General features: G+C 43.0%; 2 long non-coding RNA genes across 3 annotated transcripts in view; one reads left to right on the top strand and one right to left on the bottom strand.

The window, feature by feature from the left end:
- Positions 1-211: 211 nt before the first annotated feature.
- Positions 212-23619, bottom strand: LOC140624876 (uncharacterized). Of its 2 annotated transcripts, XR_012024316.1 has the most exons (7): positions 21710-23619; positions 21088-21149; positions 15065-16610; positions 10084-10260; positions 7168-7410; positions 3500-3605; positions 458-881 (listed from the first exon to the last, which is right to left on the bottom strand). It is a non-coding gene; the product is annotated as an uncharacterized lncRNA (long non-coding RNA). The 2 variants fall into 2 exon arrangements; XR_012024315.1 differs by lacking the exons at positions 458-881; positions 15065-16610 and adding an exon at positions 212-437.
- Positions 10934-26158, top strand: part of LOC140624877 (uncharacterized) — a 49837-nt gene continuing 34612 nt past the window's right edge. The window contains exons 1-2 of the long non-coding RNA XR_012024317.1: positions 10934-11015; positions 11530-11673. This is a non-coding gene — a long non-coding RNA (uncharacterized lncRNA). The remainder of the gene's footprint in view (positions 11016-11529; positions 11674-26158) is intronic.

Here is a 26158-nt window from a genome sequence, read left to right as displayed (position 1 = left end):
GAGGAAATCTCCATGACCTAAAGTTAAGCAAAGTCTCTTAGATATGACATCAAACCATAAGAAACAAAAGAAAAAAGTAGCTAGATTAGGGTTCATAAAAATTAAAGCTTTTGGTGCTACAAACAATACCACTAAAAAAGTGAGAAAAAAGAAACAATCAGACAATAGGAAAAGAATATTTGTAAACCATATATCTGATAAGGAACTTATATTTACAATATGTAAAGCATTCTTAACAACTCATTAATAAGAAGATAAATAATTCTATTTAAAAATGGGCAATGGAGGGATCCCTGGGTGGCGCAGCGGTTTCGCGCCTGCCTTTGGCCCGGGGCGCGATCCTGGAGACGCGGGATCGAATCCCACGTCGGGCTCCTGGTGCATGGAGCCTACTTCTCCCTCTGCCTGTGACTCTGCTTCTCTCTCTGTGTGTGTGACTATCATAAATAAATAAAAATTAAAAATAAAAATAAAATAAAAATGGGCAATGGAGCTGAATAGACCTTTCTTCAAAGATGATATACCAAAACTCAGTAAGTCTATTGAGAGAGTCTCAACATCATTATTCACCAAGGAAACACAGATCAAAACTACAATGAGGTGGTTCTTCACAACCAGTAGGATGGCTATAATAAAAAGGTAGACAATAACCAATGTTGATGAGGGATGTGGAGAAACTGGATTCCTCACACGCTCCTGGTGGAAATGTAAAATATGATATGTCCATACAATTGAACATTATTTGGTCATCAAGTGGAATGAAGTGCTGATGCATGCTACAACAAAGACTTTGAAAGCATTCCACTAAGTATCAGAAGCAAGACACAAAAAGCCACATGTTGTGCGATTTCATTTATATGAAATGTCCAGAATCAGCAAATCTGTAGAAGCAGAAAGTACATTAGTGGTTGATAGGGGCTGAGAGGGAGGAGGAATGGGAAACGACTATTATTAGGTATGGGAATTTTTGAGGAGTAATCAAAATGATTTAAAATTAGACACTTTTGGGGTGCCTGGCTGGCTCAGTCAGTAGAGCATGCAACTCTTCATCTTGGGATTGTGAGTTTGAACCCCATGTTGGATGTAGAAATTACTTTAAAATAAAATCTTATGAAATAAGACACTTGCAACGGTTGCATAATTTTGTGAATATACTAAAATCCACTTGATTATATATTTTAAATGGGTCAATTTAGGGTGCATGAATTGCATCAAAATAAAGTTCTTTTTTTGAAAAAAATTCTCTAGTTGCCATATAGTGGATTGATTTTTAGTGGGAGAAAAAGAGGAAGCAGGGAGACTCGTTAGGAGACTTTATAGAAAATGAAGTGAGAGTGATAATGGCTTGGATTAGGGTGATGGCAAAGGGGATAGGGAAGTAAGTGGATCCAAGCTGTATGGGTGTGGTAAATGTGCTGCTGAAGTGAGCACAGCTGTGCGGGTGTGGGATGACTATAGCACTGAAAGTCAGTTGACATTGAATTTGAAATAGTGCAGTAATATTCGTACAGACCTCTCAATGCCAGTCTGTTCTTCACAACTCCACTCCTGCCCCTTTGAGGGTTTTGTTGTTGTGGTGGTTGTTGTTTTTAGAGAGAAAATGTGTGGACAAGTGGGGGGAGGGGCAAAGGGAGAGGGAAAGAAAGAATCTCAAGCAGACTCCTCACTGAGCATGGGGCCTGATGTAGGGCTCCATCTCAGGACCCTGAGATCACGACCTGAGCCAACATCAAGAGTTGGACACTTAACTGACTGAGCCACCCAGGCGCCCCAAAAAAGTAAGTTAAGGCCAATTGTGCCCTTTTGAAAATCAGAACCCTTCAAAGACCTTTCATTATTTTTGAAATAAGTTCCAAACTCCTCTGTCCAGTAAGAAATGGTAATCACTATAGGATTTAGAGTTAATCGTTTTATAGTCTGATACTCTTTTTCTTTTTTTTTGTAGAAATCTAGTCGAAAAATTTTTTTTAAGATTTTATTTATTTATTTAAGAGAGAGAGAGAGAAAGCATGAGTTTGGGGGAGGAGAAGAGGGAGAGAGAGAAGCAGACTCCCAGATGAGCAGGGAGCCTAACATGGGGCTCAATCCCAGGACCCCAGGATCATGACTTGGACTGAAGGTAGGCGCTTAACCAGCTGATCCACTGAGGCACCCCTCTAGTCCAATTCTGATCAAGGTGAAGATCTCTATATAATCAATGAAGTCAGCCAGCTGTAAAAGTAAGCCACTCTAATCAATGATCATCCAGATTCCAATCAAGGAAAAGTATTGTGAATGTATACCTTCATTGGATCAATGGCTGGTGTGAAGAGGAACATGCTAAGCCAAGGACAAGAGACAACATGGAGTCTGGGAAAGTCTTCAGTTTTGGAGACCCAGGAACTATTTTGTCATTGCTCCCAGGGTGATTAAGATTTGGGGACTAGCTCATCTAACCAAATCCACAATAGATGACATGTAGCAACTGGAAAGACAAGTGTTAATAATGAAAAATGCAGTCCAGAGTGTTCAGGTTTGAGTATTTACACTTTTTGTGCAAGACACTCAACAGGATAAGCTAAATTTTTATCAGAAGTTTACATAATGTTCATGGAGTCAGAGTCAGGAAAGTTGACTGACAGATATTTTGTTTTTTAAAAGCAAAAACCTTTGCTGTACCAGAGGGTCTGAGTTTATTTCATTCAATGTCTAAAGAGAAAGGAGAGCATATGATTTGAACACAGAAGATAAGTGCACTTTTTTTGAAATCCTTCAAAAAAGGATGTGTTCATCTCTGTGAAGAGTTGAGTGTACATCCTTCACATGGAAAGAAGCTGCATAGCATAGTGATCAAGAACATTTTATTAACATTCAGCTTAAAAAGTTTTACACCCAGGGGCACCTGGATGGCTCAGTCAATTAATTGTCTGACTCTTGATCTCGTCTCAGGTCATGATCTCAGGGTGGTGAGATTGAGCCCCACACTGGGCTCTGCACTGGATGTGGAGCCTGCTTAGGATTCTCTCTCCCTTCTCTCCCTCTGCCCCCCACTAGTGCACACTTTCTCTTTCTCTTAAAAAAAAGAAAAGAAATTTGGAGATGGGATCTTTGGAGATAATTAGGTTTAGACAGACTCCATGATGAAATCAGTGCTCTTATAATAAGGGACATCACAGAACTCACATCCTCCCTCTTCCTGTCTTTTTCTCTACCACGAAAGGACTCAGGGAGAAGGAGGCTGTCCATAGGGTAGAAGGAGAGTTCTCAAGAGAACTCAACCATGCTGGGACCTTGATCTTGGACTTCTAGCCTCCAGGATTGTGAGAAAATGAAGTTCTGTTGGTTAAGGCACCCAGTTGAGGGTATTTTATTATGGCAGCCAAAGTTCAGACAATCTTCCTTTGGAGTGATTGTCAGCATGGAATGAAATGACACATGTAAAACCCTTAAACCCATATCTGACGCATGACATGGTAAGTGCTTGGCAACTGTTACCCATTGTCATTGGAATAGGGTTTACCTGCCAAGGAAAACGGATGGTGTTGTTTGGTGAGAGCACCTTTCTTCTGGACAACTCTGACAACATGGCAACCAGCATATTTCTGAAGACATATTCCAACGTATTTCTGTGAAAGAATGCCAGGTTTGTCTCCCAAAGGAAATGGACTTCTCCAGAGGTACCCTGATCAAGAGAGATCTGCCAGCGTCTGTCAATACAGAGTCCCAGGGACATTAGCTGGAATCACCAGCACGGGGGTGTCAGTGAGAAAATGCAGGAGCAGAGGGGGATCCCTCTTCCAGTGGCATCTCACAGAGGCCTTCCCTGACCCCTCTGGGCAGAGGAGCCACCCCTCCCCACTTCATTTGATCCTGTTACCCTGTTTTAGTTAAACACCTGACCTTACAGGCTTTGCTGTGCATTTTCGGTCTCCTCACTGGCGAGGCAACTGCATAAGGAAAGACCTAGTCCTTTGTTCCCGCTCCTGTACCGCCAGGACTTGAACTGCCTGATACACCCGTCAAAGGAATGAATGAATTCACTACCGTGGCCGATAACATGAATTTGGGCCTCAGCCTTCAAATCTCAGCTCTGGGCCACTTAGTGTGTTTGACTGTGGGCAAGTTACCTTGGTGGGCTTCAGCCTTCTCATCTGTAGAATGGAAATAGGATGAAATAGGAAAATATAAAGTTTTTAGCACAGTGCTGGTATCCAGTCAGCACGGAACTGGCTATTTTCTTGTTCTAACCCTGACCTCAGGGGAGGGAAGGGTGATTTATTCCCCTGAAGCAAGAGACGGCTTTCTCTGCGAGCCTGCCACTGTGGACCAGCCACGAAAAACGGGGCAGGGCAGAGGGGAGAGGGGCAGTGCGAGCAGTACTGTTCCACGGTCCCACGATAGGCACCATGAGAAGAAGGCTGCAGACCCACCCTTAAAAAAAAAGGGGGGCACTTGGGGCTCAGTGGATGAGCATCAGCCTTCGGCTCAGGTCGTGATCCTGGGGTGCTGGGATCGAATCCTGCAACAAGCTCCCTGCAGGGAACCTGCTTGTCCCCCTGCCTGTCTCTCTGCCTCTCTCTCTCTGTCTCTCATGAGTAAATAAATAAAATCTTTAAAACAAACCAAAAACCAAAAAATTAACAACAACAACAAAAATAACCAAAAATGGCCAAGAGGCTCAGGGGGAGGAAGGAACAGGAAGGCGAATTCTGAGAGGACAAAGTGTTCACACTCAAAATAGATGTTACTAAAAAAAAAAAAAAAAAAAAAAAAAAGATGCTACTGCTGCTGTGGTGAAACGGACTTTCAGTTCAGGCAGAAACCATTTTGCAATTTCCCACTCCGCTGGGGGTGATTCTGCTAAGGGCGCCGGACGCGAGCAGTTCACTGGACACACTCCCCTGCCCAGCTCAAAGCTCGTAGTGGGAGTAAAAAACAGACCCGCTCAGTACCTTTGAGAGCAGGAGGGAAGGGGGTGGGGGGAGAAGAGAATGGAGCAGCTGCTGTGCTCACATTTTGTTTTTTGTTTTGTTTTGTTTTTGTTTTTGTTTTCACATTTTGATAAAATGAGATTTTTTTTTCCTCTCCCATTCTTTGGGTCCTGAATCCTGATTGAGCGTACAAGTATTTCACTTAAATACCCAGCAGATAGTAAAATTAGCTCTTAAAAGTAAAATGCTTCATTATAAAATGAAGCATCGGGGCACCTGGGTGGCTCAGTGGTTGAGCGGCTACCTTTGGCTCAGGGGTCCTGGGGTCAAGTCCCGCATCTGGCTGGCTCCCCGCATGGAGCCTGCTTCTCCCTCTCCTATGTCTCTGCCTCTCTCTGGGTGTGTCTCATGAATAAAATAAAATCTTAAAAAAAAAAAAAAATGAAGCATCTGCCTTCAGCTCGGGTCATGATCTCAGGGTCCTGGGATTGAGCCGCCCCCTTCCTGTCCCCCGCCCCCGTGCTCTCTCTTGCATTCTCTTTCTTTCATAAATAAAAATATTAACAACCTGTATTATAAAAGCACACACATCCCTTCAATGTGATATGTTCATCTCGTCCATTTTTAGACTCCCTTGGCTAGTGCAGGTAGTCTTTTGCAGGCAGCAGCCCATAAAAGTGCACAATCCACTGGAGTCACATGTCCTTTTCCATCGCCAATAGTGAATGCCATAGGAAAGGAGAGTTTCCATCACCAACTAATGCTCTAGTATGAAAATCACCTAGGCATGAATTCTGGAGAGCACTCATGTGGGTCAGCGTGCAAATTTTTTGTTCCCATCAAATGAATCAGTTGAAAGGAAAACAGTGATCTACCTGACAGGACATACACCAAATATCTCTTTTGAAAAAACCATCCCATCACCAAAAGAAAGCAAAAATGAGAGTAGCACTTTTCAATTTGTGCTCCACACAATATTGCAGGACATTAATCAGTGTTACAGGATTTAAATTTTTTCTTGCTACGATTAGATAAAATTGAAAAACACTGATTTTTTTAAAGTTATTTATTCATGAGTGACAGAGAGAGAGAGAGAGAGAGAGAGGAGAGAGAGGCAGAGACACAGGCAGAGGAAGAGGCAGGGTCCACACAGGGAGCCCGATGTGGAACCCAATCCCAGGTCTTCAAGATCACACCCTGGGCCAAAGGTGGTGCTAAACCACTGAGCCACCCCGGTTGTCCCAGACTGAGCTTCTATCTGGACCTAAGTACAGCTTTGCCTTGAATTAGGTTCTTAGGAAGCCCTATTTTCCATTTCACATTGCTGGATTTCAAGTAGAAAGCTCACACCTGGATCATGTGTCAGTCTTGCAAGCCATAAGATACAGACACTTCCAGCAAGGAAATCTTCCCTTGATCACTATATGAGAAGTGAGTGGTGTGTCTTTGTGGGGTTTATTAGTATTTCTCCATTTCCTGACCCTTGTTTGATCAGAAAGAGGCATGGTGAACTCTCTCTGAGTTCTTCTCTTTCTCCTGTCATCCTTAAAGTGCTATGGTGCAACGATACATACAACTTTGAGAAAAGTTGCTCAATACAATAGACATGGCATCAAGGGACATTCTGCTCCTTCCTCCCATCTTTTGAGGAAATGCTGGCTTTGTCATGAGCTGTTCTCTCTACAACTATGATAGTTGTTCGTAGCTCTTTCACTTGCAACAAAATCTGCTTTAGCTCTTTGGAACCATTCCAAATGTTTTAGAATTTAATCAGATTTTAAACCAATTTCTCCTATGTTCTAGGAGGAGAACACATTCTAGGAGGTGAAGACATTTCATGCAGACTGTAGTTAAATAGCATCAATTCATCTCAAGGAAGCACCTCAAGAGAGATAGTGTCCTCAGCCATGCAGGTGTGATTCTGTGTGCTTTCCATCCTGGAGACTTCAAGCAAGAACAATTTCTTTGTTGTTTTTGGCAATTTGCCTTATCCTTTGTGAATGCAATACTGTAGGCAGGCCAGGATGCTAATTACTCGGAGCATCTGGTCAGGATGCCAGAGGCCAAGATCAGCTAGCCCTCTAATCTCCTGTCTTCAGCCTTCCCCAAACCTGAGTTCTCCATGCTCCTACAACCTGTTCTCATGATAACATGCTCCCAATTTCACACTCAACTTTTCATCAGGATCCAAAGACCCAAATGTGATATAGACTTTGCTGGTTGAACAAAAGGCAAAGAAAAAATGAAACTTACATACCTCTTCCCATTAAGGGGAAATTCTGTGGTGACCTTCTGCGAGGTAAAGAGAGACAGATTTTTGGCCTTTTTCGTTGACAAGAATCACTGATACAGATGCTGAACAGGGTCAGTAAATGAATGCAGTAGTCCAGGTAGGGACAGTAGCAAGTGGAGAATACATGCCCCATCTAAAGAAAGGACCACTTCTTTACTCCAACAGACTATTACAGGGAAGGCCCATGAAGCTGAATCTTCTAGTTTTCTAAGAGAAGCCAGAAATATGGGCTTCAATGTGAAAGCTCCTCAAGTTTCAAGTATTCACTACTATATTAAATTTTTTTTTTAATATGTGGGGACCCAACAGAGCATGTTTGTAATTCAACCTGTTTGGGTCACCAGTTTGGGATCTGTGGTGTGAAGTTTGTTCTAACAGCAAAAATCTTCAACTAGGGATCCCTGGGTGGCGCAGCGGTTTAGCGCCTGCCTTTGGCCCAGGGCGCGATCCTGGAGACCCGGGTGCATGGAGCCTGCTTCTCCCTCTGCCTATGTCTCTGCCTCTCTCTCTCTCTCTCTCTCTCTCTCTCTCTGTGACTATCATAAAAAATAAATAAATAAATAAATAAAAATCTTCAACTAAAGAAAAAGTTTCATGTTTCTGAGAAGGATGGATGAAATCTAAGGATAAATCCTACCAGTATCCTTATAATTTGACACTTTTTTTGAGAGAGAGAGAGAGACCAAGTGAGTGGGGCAGGGGTGGAGGAGGGGCAGAGGCGGAAGGAGAATCTTAGGCAGGCTCCACACCCAGCGTGGAGCCTCATATGGGGCTCAATCTCAGGATTCTGAGACCATGACTTGAGCCAAAATCAAGTCAGACACTCAACTGACTGAGCTACCCAGGGGCCCCTATAGTTTGACATTTTGGGAAAGAGGTTTTCATAAACAAAATCTTCCATTCCTCTTTTCCCTGCCATATGTGAGGAGATGTGAAAATAGCAGGTCTACAGATCTGCTAGGGCTGCTGTAACAAAGTACCATGGACTAGGTGGCTTGGACAACAGAAATCCATTTTCTCACAATTCTGGAGGCTAGAAGTTTGAGATCAAAGTGTCGGCAGGATTGGTTTCTTCTGAACCAACCTTGGATCGCAGAGGGCCATCACTTCTCTGTGTCTTCACAGGTCTGTGTCCTAATTTTCTCTTTTTATAAAGGACATCATTCTTATTGGATGAGGCCAATATGACCTATTCTAACTTAATTACTACTTTTAAGACCCTCTCTCCAAAACCACTCACATTCTAAAGTACTGGGGGATTAAGACTTCAACATATGAATCTTGTTGGGACACAATTCAACTGTAATAGCAGGTTCTCTCTTCCATGGTCTTCCCTGGAGCGGCGCATTTTTCCCATTGCTGTCATTTAATGGAACTGGGTAGCCTGGGACAAGGATGTATTAACTCCCACTTGCCGCCCTTGTGGGAAAATTCAAAGAAAAAGAGATACAGAAACACAATCTGAGCAGAAAAAAAGCTTGGAGATCAGAGTTCTGCTCGGATATCATTTTATATCTGAGAAAATAAGACTCATAGGGGTCCTGTGACATGCCAGAAGGACAAGGCCACAGCCTCTCTTAACTGGAAGGAGTCTTGGCATCATCTATTCTATTATTCTCTGAGGGATGCCTTCCTCCCAATATGTGCCTGCCAAATGGCCCACATTCATCCCACATCTGTATGTCAGAGCTCCAGCTATTTCAAGGCAGAAGTCATGTCACCATTAATATTTTTTCTTTTAGATAAAAATCTTTGATACTAGGAAAAATAGGGAATTCCTTTGACCATTCCTTTTAAGACATGATTTCAAGTGCTTTTACTGTCCTGTGTATACCCTAATATTTGTTTTCTTACAGGGTGTGCCTAGAATCTGAGAAGTAAATTTGTAGATGTGGCCACACTAGTATCAAATAGATCAGGTCAATCACCTCCCTTACTGTTGACATTATGCTTCTATAATGATAGCTTTTATTCATCTTAGTGCATTTCTCTGTTCATGTACATGAACCTATGCTTAAGTCCTTTACATGTTTCCTATGAAAAGTCCATCTTCTCAAGCCTGTGTACTTGGCTTTTTTTGCCTGTCAACTTTCATCTTGCCAGATTCTCCCCATTGCTCCAGCCTATTGAGCTCCCTTCAGATTCTGGTTCTGATATCCTCTCTATTTACTATCTCCTCTGGCTTCACATCAGCTACAGAATCATCAGGTTATCACTATTGTACCCATTCAAGTCATGGGCATAATTTTGACCAGGACTGAGCCTGAGTAGAGTCTGCCCTCTGGATGCACATGGATCCAATCAATCAGAACTCTGGTGTGGCAGATTATATCCATTCTCACCCGGTTTGTATTTCTCTACCTATTTCTGAAGGTTTTTTTTTTTTTTTTTTTTTTAAGATTTATTTATTCAGGGATCCCTGGGTGGCGCAGCGGTTTGGCGCCTGCCTTTGGCCCAGGGCGTGATCCTGGAGACCCGGGATCAAATCCCACATCGGGCTCCCGGTGCATGGAGCCTGCTTCTCCCTCTGCCTGTGTCTCTGCCTCTCTCTCTCTCTCTCTCTCTCTCTCTCTCTGTGACTATCATAAATAAATAAAAATTTAAACAAAAAAAAAAAAAAGATTTATTTATTCATGAGAGACACACACACACAGAGAAAGGCAGAGAGACAGGCAGAGGGAGAAGCAGGCCCCATGCAGGGAGCCTGACATGGGACTCGATCCCGGGTCTCCAGGATCACGCCCTGGGCTGCAGGCGGCACTAAACCACTGCACCACCAGGGCTGCCCTCTGAAGGATGTTTTTAGAAATTTGGCTAAAAGCCCATGGCTGTAGCATTTCTCTATCCTATGGCCTACCAGCCTTAATGTTAAATACTCACCCAACAAGTCAGTGGCTGAGCTGAAACAGTATAGTCTTTGCTGTTCCAAATATCCCAGCCCATGTGGAGATATGAGAGACAGACAACTGGAACACAGTCAAGAGGACTGGGCTCTCCTCTCCTCCATCGGTCAGGAAAAAAATAGATGTAAGAAGGGAGGGCTTCAGAATGACCTGTCTGTGAGAACATAGTTGCAAGTAGATTAAAATCTCTGGCTAAATCTGCTTTGAGTATACCATTGTCCTTTCCCATGATTTTTCTCTTCTGCAAATTAGAGAGAATGATATCTTCTTGGGGCATCAGTTGGTGGAGTATGCAACTCTTGATCCCAGAATTGTGGGTTCAAGGCCCGTGTTCGGCATAGAGATGACTTAAAAATAAAATATTTTTTTAAAAATCTTTTTTTCTTTAAGATTATATTTATCCATTCATGAGAGACAGAGAGAGGGGGAGAGGCACAGGCACAGGCAGAGGGAGAAGAAGCAGGCTCAATGCAGGGAGCCTGATGTGGGACTCGATCCCGGGACTGCAGGATGACGCCCTGAGCCAAAGCAGGTGCCAAACCGCCGAGCCACCCAGGGATCCCCTAAAAAATCTTCTTTAAGTATGGGCTGGTAGTCATTTGAAACAGTCAAACATGGATCCTCCACTATGGTTTTAAGATACTTCTTAGGAAACTTCTGTCTTCTCAGGAAAGAGAATTTTTAAATTATATGACTAGTCAGAAGAACTAGCCATTACTACATCTTCACATACTAACCTACTAGATATGAATCTTTACAGACAGTTCTAGTCTAGCCCAAGGCTCAAAAGCTTCTATGCCTGTCTTGAGTTCCATAGTCTGTGATGTCATAACTTTAGTATCACAACTGACCTCCTGTCCTTAGCCTTGTCTTTAAGATTTGAATGACGAAAACCTATCTCGGCTTTAGGTGGGAGATACTGGGGTTTATCCTTGACTATGAAAGTATGGGGAATCCTAAGATGAATCTATAAGGAAGATACTGGGAATTCTTTCCCCCTGTAGGGCTTAGGCAGAGAATTAATACTGATCTATCTACAAAACCTGAGGAAGGTGTGACCTCAAACAAATCTGACCTCTAGCCTCGTAAGAGTTTCAGTTTTTTTTCTTTTAAGATATGTTTATTCATTTTAGAGAAAGAGAACACATACATGCAAGCCAGGGGAGGGGCAGAGGAAGAGGAAGAGAATCCTCAAGCAGACTCCCTGCTGAGCATAGAGACCAATGCAGGGTTCGACATGGGGGTTTCGATTTCAGGACCCTGAGATCATGACCTGAGCTGAAATCAAGAGTTAGACACTTAACAGACCGAGCCACCCAGGTGCTCCTAGGATTTCAGTTTTTTTGAGAGGTGCTACAGAAAGAATAAAGTGGAAAGTGGTCATTGTTTTAAATCAATGACCTTCTATGATCTACTCTTGCAGCCTGCCAACAGGAGCAATGTGGTCATTTGGTGGGACACCACCTCCTGGATGCTGCCTGGACCATCAGCTTCATGGGCTGCATTGCTCTGAAAGGCTTTTCCACTTAGACTGACTTCCCTTCTTTATCACCAGATTCCTCTTGAGGTACAAGCCTTCCTAGGAAAAATATATTGCATTTCTATCACATATGCCTGGGCTTAGTCATATTTTGGCTGATATTAATTGGGCCTAAAGTAACGTTAGAGTTATCAGCTTATCCATCCTTTAATGCTCCAAAAATCTATTTAGTCATGCCAAGAAGATGGGAATCTAGTTTTCTTAAAGACTATATTGAGAAGTAATCTTTTTTATAAAGCAGTTTATTGAACATCTGTGCAAGCATATTGTTAATAATGAAAAAAATTAGAAACAACCTAAATATCCATTAGTAGGATAATGTGTTGTTCCTGGAATAGTTTCTGTATTATTTAAATTCTGGATAATGAAAATGCTTTCATATTACTTGTGTCAGGTTATCACTATAGACTTCCAAGTAGTCCCTTTCCTTTACTCTTGCCTTTTATAATTGGTCTCACTGCTTTCTCAGTGATTATGAAAAATGCAAATAGGATGGTGGCACTTTGGGAATTAAAGCTTTCTTGTGGTTTATGCCTCATTATCTATTCATTAAGTGCCAAGCTCCCTGGCATGTGTACTAGCCCTCATGATCTCTCCCTCTTCTCCTCCAAAGCCTCAGCTCCCATGCCTGTGTTCTGCTTTCCAGCCACATGTGACTTGCATCAATCCTCTGAACCTATCAGTTTCTTTTCTTTTTTTTTTAGATTTTATTTATTCATTCATGAGAGACACAGAGAGAGAGGCAGAGACACAGGCAGAGGGAGATGCAGGCTCCATGCAGGGAGCCCGACGTGGGACTCGATCCCGGGTCCCCGAGATCACGCCCTGAGCTGCAGGCGGCGCTAAACCGCTGAGCTACCCAGGCTGCCCGACCTATCAGTTTCTTTCACAGCTACATAGCTTTGCACTTACTCTGCTCTCTGCTTTCAGTACCTCTGCCTTTTTCTCAAAATCAAATTTGAGCATTGCCATCCCCCTCTACCCTCAGAAAATGTAAGCCTGCTTGTTTCAACAGCCTCGATGGGCTCTTAGGACACTCTGCACAAAGCTATGTTCACATCTGTCTGCCCAAATAGAATGAATGTTCTTGAGAGCTGAGAGGTGTCTTATCTCATATTTACCACTGAAGCACAGGCCCTACTGGAGACTGAATAATAATAAATAGATGAATGAGTAAAGTAATGTATTAACAAGTGTACAATTCTAATGCTGTATCTATTAGTTGGTGTTTTTTTAGGCTGTACTTGATTTCTTAAAAATATTTTGTTTATTTATTTATTCATGAGCGACACAGAAAGGCAGAGACATAGACAGAGGGAGAAGCCAGCTTCCTATGGGGAGACTAATATGGGACTCGATGCCAAGACACCAGGATCATGACCTGACCCAAAGGCAGACAACCACTGAAACACCCAGGTGCCCCTGTACTTGATCTTTCAAGCCATATTCACATATATGAAAATGTTGGGTTAGGGGAAGAGAGGTCCCATGTCTAATCTCGGGCTCAAACCCCACTAAAGATGGTCCTGCTCATAATAATAAAGACCATCTACAGTCCTCAGTTCCACGAGACCTTCTGTGACATTTGGAACACAGTCAGGTACTTCAGCTGGGATATCCTATGTCTTTGGGAGATCAGAGTCATCTCAGGATTTGAGCCCAATCTCAGTACTTCGTTTTTGCCCCAGGCTGGAACAGGTGTGAAGGTTGGTATATGGTATAAACCTGTTGCCAAGACAATTTTGAAATATGAAAATATACTGAACATGATGGAAATTTGTTCCCCTAGAATGCCTCATCTGCATATGTGTGTGAATTTGCCTTAGGAATAATAGCTGATCCTGACCAAAGCAGTGATCTCTTAATGTCTCCCATGCTTCTAATGCAGCACCAATAGTGCCCTTTCAATTGGTCCCCTACAGTCCCCACTGGAAAGTAAGTCCCACAGAGCAGCTAGGTTTCTTTGATATATAGAAAATAATATATAGGAGCACCTGGGTGGCTCAGTTGGTTAGGCATCTGTCTTTAGCTCAGGTCATGATCTCAGGGTCCTGGGATCAAGCCCCATGTCGGGGCTCCCTGCTCAGTGGGGAGTCTGCTTCTCTCTCTGCCCTTCCCCCTACTTGTGCTCTCTCTTTCTCTCTCTGACAAAAGGATAAAATATTTTAAAAAAGAAATTTTATACATATTATATGTGTATATATAAAACATATATGTAAGTTATGGAGCATAGCACTATTTCTTGTCTTTCTAACCTATTGCCTGGAGAAATATGTAGCGCAACAAATATATGTTAAATATATGAATAATTCTTTTATGAGTAAGAGAACCAGAAAGACTGGCATCTCCCCGATAAAATGTCCATCAGTGGTCAGACAGGTGAAGGTATCGTTCTAAGATCGCCCCTATTAAATCTATGAAAACCAAATTCTATTCTACTTTCTAGATTTATTCTCTTCCTTTCAACCCTTTGTGAGTTCAGTAGCATGACTCCCTCATAAAGCTGTGCGGTGGAGGTGACACAGTGTGGTTGAAAGACCATGGACTGAACTCAGACAATTCTGAGTCTGAGTCCTGGCTCTGTCATTCTATAGTTGCTCCACCCTGGGCAAACTACATACCATCTCTACAGATCAGTTCTCTAACCTATTATAAGTGGGTTATGAATACTTATCTACTCGAGTTACGGGGGATGAAAAGAAAATAACATCTCATGTCAATTGATTTCTCACATTAGGAGTGCCTGGGTGGCTCACGGTTAAGGATCTGACTCCATCTCCGCTTAGGTCATGATATCAGGGCCATGGGTTTGAACTCAGTGTTGGGCTCCACATGGATGTAGAGCCTGCTGACCCCCATCCCCAGCAAAAAATCTCACATTATTTCAAGTTAAAAAAAAAAAATCTGTTCTAAATATTTCCAGACAGGAATAATCCGATCTCCACTATTGATGGCATACTGGGAAGTTGATTAAAAGTTGTATTTGTAAAGGGTCCCCATGAGCCTGTAGGTTTCTGCTCCCCTCCTGAATTCATGTACCTTATCAAACCTTTCTTCTTACTACCTTTTTTATTTTTTTTTTATTTTTTTATTTTTTTATTTTTTTAAAAGATTTTATTTATTTATTCATGATAGTCACAGAGAGAGAGAGAGAGGCTCAGAGACACAGGCAGAGGGAGAAGCAGGCTCCGTGCACCGGGAGCCCGATGTGGGATTCGATCCCGGGTCTCCAGGATCGCGCCCTGGGCCAAAGGCAGGCGCCAAACCGCTGCGCCACCCAGGGATCCCTACCTTTTTTATTTTTAAAATATTTTTTATCTTTAAGTAATCTCCATACCCAACGTGGGACTGAAACTCACAAACTGAGATCAAGTCACATTCTCTACTGACTCACCCAGCCAGCCAGCCTCATCATTACCTTTTAGTTCCATTTTTCCTTGTTGGCTTTACATTGCCTTTTACTCTTAGTGGCAGCTAATTCCTACATATGGCATCCCTGGAATCTTGTCTTTCACATATTATTGTTGAGTCACTTTGGTTTTCCCCCTGGATTGAATCCTAGAGACAAATCAATAGGTAACTATGGCTCTCTCCCAGACAGTAAAAGAAAATAGGAAAAAAAAAGAAAAGAAAAGAAAAAAGAAAGAAAGAAAAAAGAAAAAGAAAAGGGAATCCCCTGTGGGGTAACATCTCAGTTTATATTAATGCCATGTTTTTATATTCTTTTCAAAAGTACACACCATACATAATTCAAGCAGTTCAATTTGGTTCTGTACAAGCAGTCCTCACTTTTAGAATAGCCTGTGTAGTCCAAAGTGTATTTGTAAAGCCAGTTGTGTAAAACTCACAATGCCAAGTGTCCAGAGAAATGAGGTTACCTTGGGTCATCAGGTTCTCAGGGCAGTCCCCCAAAGTCTATCTAATCCTGAATGTGGCCAACCTGGCACACTATTCACCTAACTCCAGAACTCTGCACAGCCTTGATTCTGCAAGAGAGGGAGAGAGAGCGCTCTGTGTTCCACCTCTGGGTGCTGGGGACATACAGCCCTCCTCTACTCCCTACTTGGCCGGGTGTGCAGCTAGGGGTAGAGCTGTGCCAGGGAGGAGGCTGGGAGAAGGGCAGACAATCCTGGGCACTAGCACAGGAAATCTGATTCTCTGTCTCATGACATGTCTCCAGACCTTTTGCTTGCAGGAATTCTGAATAAGGAATAATAAGAATAGTAATGACGTTCGTAGAGTGCTATATAGTTTATAAATGACATACCTTCATCCCTAATATTTCACTGTCTCTTTGGTTCTTTTTTTTTTCTTTGTCTCTTTGGTTCTTAAAACAAACCTCTTGAGTTATTGTTGTAATCTTTATTATAATAAAAATTTATTAATTTTTATTGGACAGATAGGAAAACTGAGGTTCAGAAATGAAATGATTTTTCTAAGGCGAGTGCAGGGGAAAGATATAAAAAGAAGCTTAACTGGCACTCCAGCATGGTTGCTTCTAACTAGGTCTCCTCCCACACACCCTTGGCTATATTTTATTTGCGAAACATTTAAATTGTGTTTACTAGGTGTCAGGCACTGTCCTAAGTGTTCTACAAATATTAGCTCACTTAAAATGGCTCAGTCTCAAGTTACAATTTACCTTCTTTTTTTACTCTTAACCTGTCACTATGTAATCATCTTGACATGGATGGTGACTTTAGCAACGTTAACTCATGGCACATTTTTTATTCAGAGGCGTTTGGGTTATTTAGGTGATCTCTGACTCTCATATTTCCATTATCAGTTGAGTTACTTTCAAGAGTCAACTTCTTGGGATCCCTGGGTTGCGCAGTGGTTTGGCGCCTGCCTTTGGCCCAGGGCATGATCCTGGGGACTCGGGATTAAATCCTAGGTCGGGCTCCCGGTGCATGGAGCCTGCTTCTCCCTCTGCCTGTGTCTCTGCCTCTCTCTCTCACTGTTGCCTATCATAAAAAAAAAAAAAAAAAAAAAAAAAAAATCAACTTCTTGGCCAAATAGTTTGAATATGATCTGAGATTTTATATTCTCAAATCCAACAGGTATTTCCACCACAGCTTTTCTTATTTTACGACAAAATAAACTGCCTCTAGCCAGAGCTAAAGTTTCAGCCAATGGAAATTGCCTCTTAATAAACTCTCTATTAAATATGGCATCTGAGTCTGGCAGTTTTGTGCCTGTCAGCTCCTAGAGTGCATTGGACCAGCCTGAGAGGAGAGTAGCTTTGCAGTTACCAGAAAGTGCTCTGAAAATAGACCTCTGGCTTTGAATTCTGGCTCTCTCTGTTTCTATTTTGTCCTGTCCACGCCTCAGATTTTCTCATCTTTAAAATAGGGATAATGGGTCATCCGGCTAGCTTAGAAGAGTGTGCAACTCCTAATCTCCAGTTCATAGGTTTGAGTCCCACGTGGGGGGGTAGAGATTACTTAAATAAAACAAACACACACAAAAAAACACTTCATACTATAAAACTGTAATAATTCCTATATTATAAAACAGGGATAATAATATTACCAATCTTGCAGTGTCATTGTGAAGATTGTCCCATTCTACAGATGAGGAAATGGAAGTTCAAGAGTACAAGGCAATACAAAGGGTTTCCCCAAGACAACACAATTAGTATGTGCTGAAGCTGAACTTTGAATTTAGAGCTGCCTGTTTCCCAAGTCCATACACTACCAACTGCAGGAATGGGTTCAGCTCTTAGCCAGCTGATCAATCAAATATGCCATGTTGAGAACAACTTGAGACTGCATTGGCGCTGAATGCGAAAGAGTCTAGACACTTAGGCAGCATCTGCTGTAGTCACAGAAGGGGATATGTCATCCCCACTTGGCACAAGCACTGATAGACCCAATATGATATGTTGATTATAGTTCACTTAAGTCATTACAGTGAAACAACAGCCAGTTTACCCAACCTACCCTCTTTCTTTCTTCTGTGCCTACTCACTCTTCCTCTACTGCCCATTACAAAAGCAAATAGGTATTACCTTAAGGGTGAGAGTTTAGAAATAACATCCTTTTCTTGAAACAGAATCAGTCTGGGACCATTGATTCTGCTTTATTTTTCCTTCCTGATTTGTTTATTAAAAAAAATTTTTTTTTTTTTTAAGAAGGCTCCACACACAACATGGGACTCAAACTTACAACCCTGAGATCAAGAGTCTTGGGCCAGGCACCCCCTCCTTCCTTATTTACAGAGTGGTGCAAGTCTGGAGTGTTTATTATTTCATGAGAGTCTAGGTAAAAAGATCATGTGACTTTCATATGAAAACTGTTCTCAAAAAAACAAAACAAAAGAAAAGAAAACTGTTCTCATCTACTCAGGTGCAACCCAGTCTGAGTGCACTCTGGAGACCATTCACTTAAGAGAGTTGTTTCTTTGGACTGAAACCCTAGGATGCATCCTCAGAAAGAGGCATGTAGCTACCATCTTTGTCCTTAAATCTAAAATGGTGTTTAGGGATCCCTGGGTGGCGCAGCGGTTTGGCGCCTGCCTTTGGCCCAGGGCACGATCCTGGAGACCCAGGATCGAATCCCACGTCGGGCTCCAGGTGCATGGAGCCTGCTTCTCCCTCTGCCTGTGTCTCTGCCTCTCTCTCTCTCTCTCTCTGACTATCATAAAAAATAAATAAATAAAATAAATAATAAAATGGTGTTTATCCAGCAGCATGAGGAGACTGGCTTAGTGGTTTTTGATGATGAAAGCAAGAGACTGGGACAGTTAACTTCTTAAACTCTTTTTTAGCTCCAAGAAAAAAATTATTGATCATGTCCTATTAGCCAGATGCTATGCTAAATGCTTTTACAAGCATTGCCTCATTTAGTTCTCTTAACTGTTTTACAGAGGAGGAATCATTCCCTTCTTGTGAAGATAAAGAAATCTTAAGATTCTAGAAGGTTGGGCAGCCCTGGTGGCTCAGCGGTTTAGCACTGCCTTCCGCCCAGGGCGTGATCCTGGAGACACGGGATTGAGTCCCATGTCAGGCTCCCTGCATGGAGCCTGCTTCTCCCTCTGCCTGTCTCTCTGCCTCTGTGTGTGTGTGTGTGTGTGTGTCTCATGAATAAATAAATAAAATCTTAAAAAAAAAGGGTTAAAAAAATAAATAAATATAAATAAATAAATAAGTAATAAAGGTTCTAGAAGGTTAAGTGATTTGCCCAGTTTGCATAGCTAGGTTGCATAGTTTAACCTCATCTATTCAATAAATGTTCATTGAGCCCCTCCTATGTTCCAGGCACTGGAATAAACTCTAGAAATACTGAAATAAATAAGCAGCATCCCTGCACATAAGAGCTTATAGCTCAAAGACAGAGTTGCATCTCTAAGCAGGTTATAGAATCAGATGTGGTAATGGAGTTGGAGTGGTAACTGTGGAAAGGGCATCATGGGAGCACAGATAGCTGAACTTGACCAGCCTGGCAGTCAGTAGAGTTTAGAAATAACTCATCTCCTGGAGGAGATGGCGCCTAAAAGGATCTTATATGATGAGTAAGCATTAACCTGGTGAAGGAGGATTGAAAGGAGATAAATTGCATCCCAGGTTTTGGTAAAAGACAGCACAAGCAAAGACATGGAGATGAGAAGCAGTATTGTGAGTGTGAAAACCACACAGCTGGGGACTGCTGGAATAGTATAGGCATGGAGATGGGGCTGGTGTAGTAGACAGGGGCCAGTCCAACGCAATCCTTGCTGTTGTGTTTTCCCTGTGGCCTCTACTTCTCTCCTTGAAGCGTATGCCCTATGAAAAAAGAAGACTGTGGGATGCCTGCATGGCTCAGTCTGTTAAGTGTCAGAATCCTGGTTTCAGCTTAGGTTGTGATTAGGGTCATGAGATCAAGCCCCGTGTAGGGCTCTGCACTTAGCGGGGACTGTGCTTGAGATTCTCTCCCTCTTCCTCTGCCCCCTGCCCCTGCTCACATGCTCTCTCATTCTAAAATAAATAAATAAATCTCTTAAAAAAAAAAAAAAAAAGAAGAAAAAGGAAAAGAACACTGCGCCCAGCTGAGAATCCAAAAATGGCCCTGAACAATTACTCTTAGGTGAAGGTTTAAATCAGGTGGTCTACTTGTAGGGAAGAAGACCTGTTGCGGCAATCCGGGAAATCATTTCACCTCTAATAGGCTCCTGGGCCATCTCCCAATGTACCAAATATCTAAATAAACAACTGAGAGCTAGGAACAGGGGTTATAGTCAGTGTGTAATAGTGGGTGATTCTTCTGAGGCCCACACCTCCACTGAATGCAGCAGTTAACTTCGACTTCCTGAGTCTCCCTAGCTTCTCCCGTTCTGGCTTTCTGCTCTAGACTATCTATGCATCTCTGCTCCGTTCCTGTGTTTGTCTTTGCTGTTCCTTCTTGAGTTTGCATGAGATGCTTGTCAACACTGAGATGAACCAAATGTATGAGGTTTGACCTCCAGAATAGTGTTTCCTAATGGATCTACAGCTTCATTGGATCAGCTGTATAAGTCCTCTGTCAGGGACCCAGGATTAAGAGAGGATGAGATAGGGCAGCCCGGGTGGCTCAGTGGTTTAGTGCTGCCTTTGACCCAGGGCCTGATCCTGGAGAACCAGGATCAAGTCCCATATTGGGCTCCCTGCGTGGAGCCTGCTGCTTCCTCTGCCTGTGTCTTTGCCTCTCTCTGTGTGTGTCTCTCATGAATAAATAAATAAAATCTTTAAAAAAAAAAAATAGAAAAAAAAAATAGAGGATGAGATGAAACCTTCTAAGTGGAAAATATGGCAGCTAGATCAGGGTACCCAAAGTGTGGTCTATGGACCACTTGCATTTGAATTTTTATGATAGGTAGAGTTTTAAGGATCCCAGCCTGGCCCTATTGATTCCAAATATCTTGGGATGCAGCCAAGAGTTTGTATTTTTAAGAAGCCCCCTGGGAGATCTTTGAGTAATATAGTAAGAACAATTGCATAGAAGAGGAGTCACAAAATGGCAGCAGTAAGTCAAATTCACTTGCAGATACATATTGTTTGAGCTTTACAGTGATTTACTCTTTTTAAAGATTTTATTTATTTATTCGAGATAGAGAGAGAGAGAGAGAGAGAACATGAGTGGGGTGGGAGTGGCAGAGGGAGAGGGTGAAGCAGACTCCCCACTGAGCAGGGAGCTCAACTTGGGGCTTGATCCCAGGACCCTGAGATCAAGACCTGAGCCGAAGGCAGACACTTAACTTGAGTCAATCAGGCACCCCAGTCTCACAGTGTTTTAAAAAATCAGAATATTTTACTCAAAAATCTAGATTTCTGGCCTCTCTTGAAAAAATCTTGAGGAGGCAGCCCTGGGCCAATATTCAGGCAACAATCATTTACAGCTGCAGTAAGGACCATCACCTTTCAGCCAGCATGCCCTCGGTCCCCAGAGCCACAGGAGCCTTCCTTGGAGTCTGGAGTCATGTCCCTACCTTTTGACTTGAGCTCCTCTAGGACAGACACCAGGTTTCAGTCATCCATGAATCTTCAGTTCCTAAAACCAAATTTACAGAAGAGAATGAAGAAATGCGTGCTGACGGAATAAATGGGCACAAGCAATGAGGTTTCTCTCGGCTTGGATTACTTAACTGAAAGATTAAAAAAGAAGAAGAAGAAAAGAAAAGAAGCTGCTCTTAGGCGTAGGAGACCTGCTGTCTCCTCCTGGTTCTCCTGCTGATACATTGGGCTGTATCAGTCACATCTCAGAGTCTAATTATCTTAACTACAAAAAGAATTAGGAGGATAGGTTTGTCTCTATTCTCCATCTCAATCAGTGTGGCTCCTCGGGTTGCGGGGGGCACTAGGGCTCCATCCTTAAGGTGTAGGCCGAAAAGACGCTACTGTGGAATCCAGTCGCATCCGTCTCTTCCTCCAAGCCCCACACCTCAAAAGGCCATCTGCTCACCCGGCAGCTTGGAATCCTAGCGGACCTGGGGAGGTGGCTGACTCACCGGGACCGGGCCCGGGTCCCTCTGGGAAGTCATCCTCACCACCTTCCTGTCCCCTTCTCGAAAGCCCTTAACTTTTCCCTGTTTTCCCTCCTCTTCCCTTTACCTTTGCTTCGTTACATGTTCCTGCCATGCCTCTACCACAGGGCTCACTCCTTGGTATGCATGTTCCCTTCCTAGACTGTGATGTCCTTGAAGGCCTAGAAGAATCTAGGACACATCACAGCAGCACAATCATTGCACGTGGAGTGAAGGCTGAGCAGCCCTAAACCCCAGATCCGTTGAGATGAGTCAGAGAAGAGCTGACCCTTGTCCTGGGCATGTTCCCCCTTCCCCGCCCCACACACTTCTGCATTTTGAGATGCAGAGCTCCCTGCTGATATTTAGAAGGACAGATGATGTTTGCCAGCAGCTGAGTATCCCGGGTCTCCGCATCAGTGCTGCACAACGACATGGATTGCGGGGATCATGGATGGGTAATTTTTTGTGCGTAGCACTTAACCATAACAGCATGGTGTGGGGCCACGTTGCCTAAGCTGTTATGAAGAATCCTTTAATACTCTTTTGGAGAATGTAAATAGACACCGCATTAAAAAAGTAATCTGGTCCAAAAAGTTTGGGAATGTCTGAAAACTATATTCAAGTCTCAGAAAGAAATGCTACATATTAGCATGTGAAAGACTCAGAAGTCTGGTGGTAAAGAACATGGTTTAATTTTGTTTCTCCTGGTGCTTCCAAAGCACAGTGCTCAGGAAGGAACACTGAATTAGAAGTGAGAAGGCCTGAGTTCTCATTTCCCCTCTTTCACTAACGCAAATGTGTGATCTCCAACCAGACACTTCCCCCTTTTTTTAAATTATTTTTTTAAAGATTTTATTTATTTTTTTATTTGAGAGAGAGAGAGACAGAGGGAGAAACAGAGAGAGGGAGAGCAAACAAGCAGGGGGGAGCGGCAGAGAGGGAGAAGCAGACTCCCTGCTAAAAGGGAACCCGACATGGGGCTTGATCCCAGGACCCTGAAGGCAGATGCCCAACTGAGCCCCCAGGCACCCCTAGACAGTTCCCCTTCGCAGCCTTAAATTCCTCATTTGCAAATTGAAAGAATTGAAAACGAAAATCTAAGTGACATGACTGGGTTAGATGATTTCCAGCAGCCCTTCCGATCCCCACTTTCTCTCCTGCTCCAAGGGAGGAACCACTCTGGCTTTGAAGCCTTTGCTAGGACTAAAAGGTTCGCAGAATGGGTCCTTAGCAACTCGGTGCAGCTCTGCCCTGCTCCACGCAGGAACAGCTGGGCAGGAGCTTGGGGGTTCTCTGACCACGGCTGTTTCTGTCACGTGGCCAGATCTGAAGGAGAATTATCTGGCAGTTCTGAGCTGGTTGCACCAACTCCAGGGTGACCTCTAACACCGTAAGAATCAGCCGTCCACTTTTGCTAAGTTGGAAGACTGTGATTGGCATTAGGTTGTTTAAACAGTGAGACGTTTCCCTAATGTCCTCAGATGGGCTGGGCCAAGGGACAGACTTCATTTTGTGGATCCAACATGTGAACTGACTTTCCCCATCTCAGGACTTGCACTGGGCATCACGGCAATGTCGTGTATACAGTACAACTTTCAATAGGAGTTGGGTTCAAAAGTTAATGTTTAGAGCAAAAATCAAGTATTATCAGAATTATCTTTGAAGATATTTAAAATCATCTCTGGGGGTGGTGAAATGGTCCCACTCTGAGAAGCACAGGACAGTTGAGGGACCCGGGTTTTAACTGAGGGATTATGTCATTCGCCCTACGTTTCTCCAGGCCATTGATCGACTCGTTATGTGGATCAGAGTCTTGTTTTGTTTTGCTCTGTTTTGGCTAAAACTGAATTTGTGTAAGGTAAGTATGTGTATGACCCCATTCGCTGAAATACATAGAAAAAGTCTCTACGTTCATTCTACTGATAGAGGTTACCCCCTGGGTGTGCCAGAACAAAAAAAAGGATCAAAGAGAACTTCTCTTTTTTTTTTTTTTTTTTTGTTATTTAACAAGGAAAATGAATGTATTTGTATTTTTCTTGTGTAACATGAAAAGATCCCTGACTATAAGTCACTCACCCATTTTCAGGGAAAGACAAGCATGAAAATTAAAAAAAAAAAAAAAAACAGGGATCCCTGGGTGGCGCAGCGGTTTGGCGCCTGCCTTTGGCCCAGGGCGTGATCCTGGAGACCTGGGATCGAATCCCACATCGGGCTCCCGGTGCATGGAGCCTGCTTCTCCCTCTGCCTGTGTCTCTGCCTCTCTCTCTCTCTCTCTCTGACTATCATAAGTAAATAAATAAAAATTAAAAAAATAAAAAAAAAAACAAAAAAAAAACGATTAGATAGTGAGAGCAGTAGGCTGTGGGAGGGTGGGAGGGCTCAGGGTGGGGGAGTAATAAATTGTTCCCTGCTGCTTAGTCTCATCTCTGTCCCTTTGTTCTGTGCTCAGGGAGACGTGGTTGGATGAAGTTTTGCTTATTCTGCTTCAAGGTGACCTAGATAAGGCTTGGGCAGTTTGGCTTGTCTTGCCAGGTCCCTCCCCTGCCCCAGGGAAGGGCAGCTCTCTTAGTGTATAAGTAGGTGAGGAGCATTGACCCTACAAGGAGGCTTCTGCAGGAGTTTCCAATCTGCTATTTTCTTTTAAAGATTTATTTACTTATTTGAGGGTGGGGTGTGGGAGGAGGGGAGGAGGAAGAGGGAAAATCCACCTCAAGGGCACAGCCCTACATGAGACTCAATCTCACGACCTGAGATCTCGTCCCGAGCCAAAATCAAGAGTTAGATGCCAAACTGACTGAACTACCCAGGTGTCCCCAAATCTGCTATTTCTTTTGCCACAACGGGGATGTTGCTGAGAGGGGCCTGAGAGTGGATCACTGCAGTGTGTCGGCTCACCCGCAGACTCACCATTGGCAGTGCATTCACCTCCTCCTTGTCCTTCGTGAGGTGGAATGAACTGGAATTATTATTCTCATGTTACAGACTTTGGAACAAAGGCATAAGACTGAAAAGCAAAGGTATATACCCAACGCTGGCTTGGTCAGCCGGCCAGTCTAGGGCTCTGTCCATCTACCTACCTTTCATGTTCTACTGACCATCTCAGAAGGCAGTTATGGATCATCAGCTGAGTGTAGAATCCTGAATCGACAGTAACAGAACCACAGAAAGCCCACTGGGTGAATATTTACATCATTTTCCTGACACAGCCTGTAGTGTGAATTCTGTCTCGGGCCTAGGGGGAAAACTCCACAACTTTTTTTCCTGGGAATGAGGATCTTCTCAGTTGAAGGTTGTGCTTGGTATAGTAAAAATTGCAGGCTCTAGACTGAGATGGAACTCATTGCATTTTACCTGTAAGATACTGGACAAGTTCCTCGACCTCTCAGAACCCCAGCTCTTTGTCTGTTGAATGGGAAAAATACTACCCACTTCATTGGATGACTATGAAGAATGAATAGAAGCCCGATGCTTGGCCCCAAGCAGGCACTCATCATACATTAGCCCCTCTCATTCTCTGGGTCTTTCCTAGCAGGGTACTGGCCATAAACATGTGGTAGGACCCACTTCGTTTCATGAGTTAGCCTAGTGGGAACAAGAAAATGTCAACTCATTTGGAAAATTAAAGTCTGCATCCATTGAAAGACTCTTCACCCAAAGGTGCCTCTTTTCAGGCTAAGTGGGGCCTATAAGAATAGAAGGAAGAGGAAGAGGAGGAGGGAAAGAAAGAAACTTGAGGACATTGTTTTTTTGTGTGTGTGTGTGTTTCTCTCTCTCTCTCTCTTTTTTTTTTTTTTTTTTTTGTACATGAAGAGAAATTAAGATTAGTTAGCCAGGGCTGTGGACATCCTGTACTCATCTTTTCTTTGGATACATTTCAAGAAAGGATATGATGCTTCTTTCAGTGCTTGATGTTGGAAATGACCACGTGGTGCAGTTTTCATAGACTTTCTCCCAGATGAAGGTGTTTGATGATAGAAGATTTTGGTCATCAAGATTTTCAGGTCTCTGGCTCAGCAATAAAACGAGATGAGGAGCATGGCAGCATTCATATTAAATGGTTTTCCTCTAGTGTTAATACTAGAGCTCGCTGTTCCCCGAAGATCTTTACTTACAAATTGTCTGAAGCCTTTTGGACAAAACAAAATTCAATTAAAGTTGGCCGAGGGGAAAATTGAGAATTTTATGTATATGTATGTTAAAAATGATTAAAGAAAACAATTTACATGATCCAAACAAACATTATTTAACACTTCATGAAAAAGTAGTCTCTATTCGCAGGGATCCAGAGAACTGAAAGACAGGAAGCTTTTATAGGATAAAGGATAAAGAAAAAGCAGGAAAAAATAGAAAGTATCTGATTGGCTACAGCCACATAGTTATACTCATTTGGGGCAAAAAAGAAGGAGGAACTAGGGATCCCTGGGGGGCAGTTTAACACCTGCCTTCAGTCCAGGGCGTGATCCTGGGGACCCGGGATCAAGTCCCACATCGGGCTCCCTGCATGGAGCCTGCTTCTTCCTCTGCCTGTGTCTCT

This window comes from Canis lupus, chromosome 35 (assembly GCF_048164855.1).
Source record: "Canis lupus baileyi chromosome 35, mCanLup2.hap1, whole genome shotgun sequence".
In the NCBI taxonomy this organism is placed as follows: domain Eukaryota; kingdom Metazoa; phylum Chordata; class Mammalia; order Carnivora; family Canidae; genus Canis; species Canis lupus.
The sequence above is the reverse complement of the archived record's forward strand: the minus strand, read 5'-3'. Positions and strand labels throughout refer to the sequence as shown.